The 6,644-nt window shown below is 44.1% G+C and overlaps 1 non-coding gene across 1 annotated transcript; it reads left to right on the forward strand.

Moving 5' to 3' along the window:
- Positions 1–549: 549 nt before the first annotated feature.
- On the forward strand, positions 550–632 carry TRNAL-CAG (transfer RNA leucine (anticodon CAG)). The gene has a single exon. It is a non-coding gene; the product is annotated as a tRNA-Leu (tRNA).
- The last annotated feature ends 6,012 nt before the right edge of the window (positions 633–6,644 follow it).

Raw genomic sequence — 6,644 nt, forward strand, 5'->3', positions numbered from 1 at the left:
CCCACAGCTGTGAACAGGACAAACAAAACGGCAGAGGGCGCAGGGGGCCTCCTGACTCACCTTCATTCTGTTACCATCAGATTGGTGGATGGTCCCTACAGGGCTATTAAAAGTAGCGCTTTTGTGCGCTAATGGCCCTCTGAATAATAGATGTAAAAGGGGAAATTTATTTTGTCCCCTTGTCCCCCCCACCTTCGTCTCCCACCCTCCAAAATCTGGGGGGGATACGTCCCCCGCGTCCCCCACACTTCCTACGCCCATACTCTGAAGGGAGAGTCCAGACCAGTTACCTCTACCCCTCGGGTAGTAATTTTGGGGACTGACAAAGTTACCTCGGCCTGGCATTCGTCCGCCGTAACGCACGGCCCTGACAAAAAGGCCCCTTTGAAAAACCTTTTTTAGGGACAGCTGAGCCTTGTGTAAAGTATAATCCGAGCCTCCGGTCCTGATATAGAATCGTAGTTCTCAGATACAAAAAAATGCAGCGATGAAATCTTAGTTCTTGCGACATATTACACAAAAGGCTTGCAAAATAAACAATTCACAGCTGTCAGGATGGCCGAGCGGTCTAAGGCGCTGCGTTCAGGTCGCAGTCTCCCCTGGAGGCGTGGGTTCAAATCCCACTTCTGACACAATCGTCGCTGTTTGGAATAAAATACATTTTCATGTGTGTATTCTAGGCTGTCTGCATGTAGAAACACGGTTTAGAAATTAAAATTGAAAGTGCTATGGAATCAAGTTTGTATGGAATCAAGTTTGCTCTAGTGTATAAGTCACATGCACCAATCAACCATCGTGACCTTAGTCCATAAAGTCCATAACCTAGAACGTCATATCCTCTTTCTTTGCTTCAACCAAAACCAGTAATTTCTTTCACACGACCTCAAAGCCTTTAGATGATATCAAGTCTCATCTAGGAAGGAAGAAGCCCACGAAGGAGACCAGACTGAACATCAAGTCGGTTTTTCAAGAACGTAGACAACTGGATGGAGAAAATAACTTCAGGAATTCTTCTGATCCGTTCCTGAGAAATAATAATAAAAACCAACCGGTAATATCTTCAAACTAATGGTAACAACCATTTAAAATCATTCACATCTTATTATACAATATAAAACGTGGGAGGGTAACAATGAATTAAACAATTTTTTAAGATCAACAAAATTATCCATATTCATGATAGGGTGGGATAATCCTCGCCTCCGTGTCCTTAATAGAATTGAAAATTCTTAACGCGTAAGCTAGAAAATTTTTCATTCTATATCAGGACCGGAGGCTCGGATTATGCTAGTTCAAAGCTGACCCATAACAACAGAGGCCACATCCAAAACAGGTTTAAAATAAAACTTACTAAAAGTACTTTCAGACGACCAGTCTGCAGATTTCATAATGTCTGTTAAACTAGAACCTAACATAAAAGACTTAGATGCCATTGCTCCTCTTACTGAATGAGCTCCAAAATGGCTAGTATCAATACCTGCTTCATTCATAAGCCATCTTAACCACCTCGCAAGAGTGGCAGAAGCAACCGGTTTAAAGGGTTTCTGAAGTGCAATTAGTACTTGCCCATTCATGTCCTGTCTATGTTCTTCGGTAGATACTTCATAATCTTTAAGACACTGTACCACACATAATTTAAAATTATCTGGAAACCAAGGGTACGTTACTGACCTGCAATTATTCTTGGTCCTTCTGGAGATAATAAAGGTTACTCCTTCCGGAGAATAAAGTCTCCCCGATAAATCTAGGGCTCTCACATCTGAGACTCTCTTACAAGAGACTAAACATAGTAACATAGTTAATTTAGCTGACAATTGTTTCCGGGATAAGTACTTGTTACTGGGCCAAGAATCTAAGAATTTTAACACAATATTCACATCCCAAAGTACAGAGTACTTAGGCTGAGGAGGATTCGAAAATCTGATACCCCTCAACAGCTTACAAATTAGCGGATGTTCACCTACCTGTTTACCTTCTATAGGTGGATGACCTGAAGAAATTGCTGATCTAAAATTGTTGATTGTCCTATAGGCCAAACCTGCCGAGGCTAACTCAGCCAGAAAGTTAATAATCATATCAATACCTGACCCCATGGGATTAAGATCTCTTCCATTGCACCAACTAACCCATTTACGCCATGCCGAAGCATATCTCTTGTGGGTGCTCTTTGCCCATGCTCGCTTGATAAAGCCTTCAGCCTGTTGCGAAATTCCTGGGGCTTTCCATCTAGTCCTGAAATCCTCCAAGCCATCAGAGTTAAAGTCCCCGATACAATTAAGGGATGTTGATGGCCCTCCGGACTGAGCAAGAGGTCCAGACGAGGAGGAATTAGAAGTGGAGGCGCACATGCTAACTGAAGGGCAATAGGGAACCACGGCTTAGACCTCCACAACGGGGTCACTAAAATCAGTTCTGCCTTCTGCCTCCTCACTTGAGCCAAGACTCTGGGTATCAATAGGAACGGCGGGAATGCATAGCACTGGAACGAGTTCCAATTCTGTAGAAAAGCATCCGTTGCCGAGGCTTGAGGATCCGGCCTCCAACTGAAGAATTTCGGAACTTGGTTGTTGAGGCGAGACGCAAAAAGATCCATCTCGCAGGAACCCCAAGCCTGGACAATATGCTGAAATATCTGTGGATCCAATTTCCAATCGCTGGGATCCGTCAGATATCTGGAGTTCCAGTCCGCTACTATGTTCTGATCTCCCGGAAGATACTCCGCCAACACCACTAGTCTGTGTCTCAGGCAATAATGCCAAAATTCCTTGGCAATCTCCGCCAGGATTCTGGATCGCGTTCCCCCCAGTTTGTTCACATAACGAACCGCTGATATATTGTCCATTCTCAGAAGAATGCAACAATCTGTCCTGATCGGGGATAAACTCTTTATTGCGAAAGAGCCCGCCAGGAGCTCCAAGCAATTTATGTGTAAATCTTTCTCTGTTGAAGACCAACGACCCCCTGTTGTCATTGAGCCACAACGTGCTCCCCAGCCCCACTGACTGGCGTCCGATTCTATGACAACTTCTGGGTGAGATCCGAAAATGGCCCTGCCATTCCACGCTTCCATGTGGTGAAGCCACCACTGAATCTCTTCCTTGACCTCTGAAGTCAGAGGAACCTGGTCTGAGTAACTCAGACCTTGCCTCAAATATTGAATCTTCAATCTCTGGAGGGCCCGATAGTGTAAGGGGGCAGGAAAAATTGCTTGAATGGATGAAGCTAACAGACCCACTAGTCGAGCAATGCTCCTTAGGGAAATACTCGGGCTGAGTAATGCTGCTCTCAATTCTCGTTTGATATCGCGAATTTTTGTCGCTGGAAGAATCAATAGGGAGAGAATGCAATCTATCCTGAAACCCAAAAACTCTATCGTTTGGGATGGTTTCAACAGTGACTTCTGCGCATTGATAAGGAAACCTAATTCCTGGAGCAACGTGACTGTCCAATTTAGATGGGTTGAGGAAATTCGATTTTTAATACGATCGTATCGACCCGCCATTTTGTGGCCCGCCGCCATTTTATGTTGCCTTCACTCAGGCAGCACAGCGAACGAAGTCCATTCTGCCTTTTCTGCTTATTCTGCAACATGGTGTTCAAAACAGCCTTCTGCCTCTATCTTTACAAGGCTGGTATTAAGGTCTGACCGAGTACACTAATCCCTGTCTGGTTTTCTAATCCTTGTTTCAACTATCTGTAGGCTCACACTATTCTCCGCCGATCTTATCTTATCGTCTGGCCTTCGCTGTCCTTTGCTAGTATTCTCTCATTTCACAACTGTCCTCCAAACGCACACAAACTTATCGCACCACATGCAACTTCGTTGTGGATCGGTTAATGAATTAGTTCAAGGGAGGGGTGACAAACACAGCTGGAGGGGAGGCAACCTTAAGTCACTTGATACTTTGTTTTCCAATTCCTTCTATTGGTGCTGTCTTGTTTTCCGACATTTCTATTGGCTCTGTTCTATCTTTACATTATTCTTACTGGCTCCTTTCTATGTGTTCTGGGAGTGTATGTAGTTAATAAATGGTTTTTATACGGTATATAAGATTGTGCGCCACAAAGTAAAGTGGCAGTCTCCTGAGAACATACCTTGTGTACTTCTTGGACAACTGTACTAGCTGCAGCTAATAAAATCTGATCTTTTACGCCTGACAGAGTGTCCCGTGTCTCTGTTAGTTGAGGCAGGTGAATCCAAGGAGATTTCAGGCGTACCCTGCGCCGCCAGGCCCATAAGGTTCTGGTTCTTCAACTGGCGCCCAACGTGGGGCGGCTTCAGCGGTACCGGTTCTGCCTGAAGGTCGTGAGGAACCCCGCAAGAAAATTCTGGAGGAATCGCGAGCCACGTCAAGCGACCCCTGTATGTCGAAGTGGTCCGAAGGTCTTTTTCAGTGCGGTTACTCCTTCCTGACGGCTACTGACGACTGCTGCCCTGACTGCCGCCCTGCCTTGGCCCTTTCTTTGATGATGTATGGTAAAGCGAGACGATAGACGGGCCTCTGTTGGTGTAAGAAGACATCCTTAGTTAAGTATTTGGTGGGTCGCGCCCACAAATTTTGGTCTTTGTTTTGTCCTTAGGTCCTTAGATTTGGCCATTGCAGTGGCCAAAGCCGAGGGGTAAGTGCATTTGTGCTGTGTAAACTGAAAGTTTTACCCCCTTGATGTTTGTGAACAGCCAGTAAAAATCGTGAGATGTCTGGTCTGACTAAGTTTGGAAAACTTTGTTGCTTTGGTTGTAATAGGGACTCCCAGCTTGAGGACTCCTGTCCGATTCCTTCGGTTGAAACTCCCACATATGAGCTCTATTCTAAACATGGTGTTGGTCCTATTGCCTTTAATAAGACATGGACCCGATATACAAAGAAAGATGGTGTTTTAAAATGGCCAGAAAATGATAGTTTCGAAACTGATGTGCTAGATAATTTAGAAGCAACGTTATTTAAAAGAAAAGCCCGGCCGGCAATGTTTGACTCTTTTCGCCTTTGGCGTAAGGAAGCCAAACAGAGAGAAATTAAACAAGCGAAACGAGATAGGAAAACACAGGGAATGACGATTATACAGGCTGCTCAGCAATTCAAAGATGATGAAATAGATAATGCAATGGAAATTTCAGACAGACAGCATCGAATGGCAATAGATAAATGCTATCCGACGTTGCCTATCTCTTCCCTTGATAAGAGAAAAGATTTTGAGGAAGATCCCTTAATGTCCCACTTATTGAAATTGCCTCCGCCCTATGTACAAGGTGCTAATGCACCCCCGATGTTACAGCCTGTTCAGCCGCCAGTTGTGCTTCCGCCTGCTCCAGCTTTTCCACATTTGCCTCCTCAAGTATTGCCTATGCCAGCTTTGCCTTTAACTCCTTTGCCTTCTGCTCCTTTGGCAATTCCTAATGCTCCTTTAGTTAATTCACCTAATACCTTGTCCCCTATCCTTATGTCAAATTCTCCATCTATGCGTAAGCGATTTGCAGATACTGTCTCTGGTCTCTTATCACCTTTCTTTGAAGCTTTAAATGTGTCTCCAGCTTTTTCTCGAAGACAGTCTCGTAGTCAATTCCCAGACTCCGAAGAGTGAGAAAAATTGGACTCACTTGCTTGTAGATGGATCAAGAAGGGTCCCCAATATAGTACGTCTGATATTATGTCCACCTTTCTGCAATGGAATGCACCTACGCAGAGATATGTTTTTAAAGTTATGTGCGATACTCTCGCTAAAGAATGGGAGGATATGAATTTGGGTTCGGTCCCACAGGATCTGTTAGATGTTCAGGCTGACTTTGACAAAGGACTTATTGTGGGTCCTAAGGTTGAAAACGCTGTCAGAACACTTATTTCTTTCAGATCCCTATTGTTCTCACAGACTTTTTCTGATTCTGATCCTTCAGTTAGGACAGCACTGAAAAACTATCCCATGAGAGAGGTTTCTCCAATATGGAAGGAAGAAGTTGCAGCAGCAGGTGCTAATCCAGCTATTCCTGCGCATTTTCAGCGCATATGGATACATGTCCCCTGGAAAAGGTCTGAAGTTTTAGCACTAAAACAGTCACTACCAGATTCACGCAAAAATCCTGCTGGTTACTATAAAGAGTTGTCGCAAACAGTTGATGCATGTACTATGAATCTAGCAGATATTGACATGTTGATGGGAAATGTAGTTCCACAGACAATATGGGCTAAAATTCGTAGAGAGGATCACGCTCAAGAATTAGGCGGCGATTGGAACGCTATTATTGCCGCAGATAGAGGTCAAGTAGGTGGTGCAAAGCCCGACGCTTTGATCTCAGAACTCCCTGGTAGGATTATTACATTAATTAAAACAATGATGCCTGCTTTGAGAGTTAATTGGGATAAGCTAGCAGCATGTAAACAAAAGAAAGATGAAAGTGTTTCCGATTTCTTTACCCGATTCGAGGAGACATTCATTGATCACAGTGGTCAAGATATGGCTACAGAAGGGGGACAGCGATTATTTGTGGATAAGTTCGTATATAACTTGCTTCCTGAACTATCACACAAGCTAAAAGACTCCGAGAGTTCATGGGCAGTTTCTTCTTCCGCCCAGATATTGGCTACTGCACAATATTATGAAAATAGAGACAAAGAAGAAAGGGAAAAACAAGAGAAAAAGACGAAAGAATT

Source organism: Pleurodeles waltl, unplaced genomic scaffold (genome assembly GCF_031143425.1).
Source record: "Pleurodeles waltl isolate 20211129_DDA unplaced genomic scaffold, aPleWal1.hap1.20221129 scaffold_67, whole genome shotgun sequence".
NCBI lineage: Eukaryota > Metazoa > Chordata > Amphibia > Caudata > Salamandridae > Pleurodeles > Pleurodeles waltl.